This window comes from Gavialis gangeticus, unplaced genomic scaffold (assembly GCF_001723915.1).
Source record: "Gavialis gangeticus isolate Ggan-Ray unplaced genomic scaffold, GavGan_comp1, whole genome shotgun sequence".
Lineage (NCBI taxonomy): Eukaryota > Metazoa > Chordata > Crocodylia > Gavialidae > Gavialis > Gavialis gangeticus.
In genome coordinates, this window is record NW_017729024.1 from 21,267,523 (window position 1) to 21,269,326 (window position 1,804).

Below are 1,804 nucleotides of genomic sequence, written 5' to 3' on the forward strand. Positions count from 1 at the left end.
ATAAGGGGATCAGCTTGTACAGGCTGATTGATCCAGTTTGACTCAAATGTGCCCTAATGAACTGAATGCTGGCCCATGAGGGTGTCATCTGGACACCCAGCCAGATTCAGAGGTATTCTGTTTAAATGTGTGCTTGTGTCTGACTGCAGTTTATTGTTGCTTTGATGAATAATTATTGGCATATGAGGGTGTCAACCTGTCACCCTGATCAACCCGGCGGGGTCAGGCGAGTCATGTTATTCTGTGTGTTTGTGTGTGTATGACTGACTTGGTGACTGGAGGAATCCAGCCCCTTGAAACTGAGTCCTGCAAGATATCTCCACTGGGGATGAGGACTTGCAGAAGGGAGATATACAGCTCCATATAGAAACACAAGTAACACAAGTAGCACATTGATAGAATTACCAAGACCCTAGAAATGTATCCCTAATGAGCACACCCCAAAGTGATGGGCAAATCTGGTAACACCCTAAAGAAGATTACTACTCTGGAGTGCACACTGAGGAGTCTTCTGTTACACATTTGTACAGGTTGTCTCAGGCGTTCTACCAACAAAACAGGGCAGCTCTTTTGGAAAGCACAGAGACTATGGCTTGCTCCATCCTTATCCCAGAGGGGTCTCTAAAATGTCAAAAGCAGTGCAAGTGCCCAATCCCTCTGAGGCGGCAATGCAAGTATCACAACAGATCCTAACTCCATCAGTTGGGCATAAAGTGAAGACAGGACTAACTGCACCTTTCTCTCTTCCTATGTAGAAGTAGTTACTATACAGACATACATTTACAACCTGAACTATGATTCCCTCTTGTGGAGAAGGCTGGTTATTTGCTACCACAATTTATTGGTAAATTAATGTATGCTTCACCTGTGATTATGTAGTGACAGAGGGATTCTGGGAATGCCTAGGAAGAGCCCAGAAGTGCACAACAAATAACAAACACCTGGCGTCAGGCGGGCTCTCAAGGAGCTATTTTAATAAACACAACAACAACGGTTTGCAAACTTGCAAACATGAATGCTGCTCATGTTTTCATTAATGTTTACAGTTCATGATCCTGTTACCTGCAATTCAATATTGTTATCTGTTATTCATATGGTGACAGTCTCCACTGACATCAGGGCCTTATTCTGCAAGGGGTGCTAGTCTCTGCCCTGAAGAGCTAACATTAAGCTGGGAGATCAGACAAAGGAGGAGAGAACAGAAGAGGGAGATTATTACCCTCCTTAGACATGGACAAATCACAAAACACTATCCCAGGTTGCAAAAGGGACCTGCAGAATAGCCAGAAACTGAACCCAGATTGCCTGAGTTGGCCTCAGAGCCTTAACCACAAGGCCCATCCTATCCATGCACAAATGACATCATTTTCCAGAGGGTAATAATTAAATTATTGTGAACAAATCATAATTTTATTTGAATGATCCTAGGGACATTAAAGCCATTTTAAATATAGGTGGTTTGATTATCTCTGGCAGAAGATAGTAAAAGTAGACACCCACACAGTCAAATGGGTCGCTAACTGGCTGGAGGGCCGCAACCAGAGGGTGGTAGTGGATGGGTCCTTCTCAACCTGGAAGGACGTGGGCAGTGGGGTTCTGCAGGGCTCGGTCCTTGGGCCTGCACTGTTCAACATCTTCATCAGTGATTTGGACGAGGGGGTAAAAAGCACCCTGTTCAAATTTGCTGATGACACTAAGATGTGGGGGGAATGTGGGCATACTAGAAGGAAGCAACAGGCTACAATCTGACCTAGACAGGTTACAAGGGTGGGCGAATGAGAATAGGATGGGTTTCAACACAGAC

At 44.7% G+C, this 1,804-nt stretch overlaps 1 protein-coding gene across 3 annotated transcripts in view; it reads right to left on the reverse strand.

The window, feature by feature from the left end:
• The window catches only part of ATG10 (autophagy related 10), a 215,353-nt gene that overhangs the window by 75,467 nt on the left and 138,082 nt on the right, over window positions 1-1,804 (reverse strand). The gene's annotated exons all lie outside the window — the stretch shown is intronic.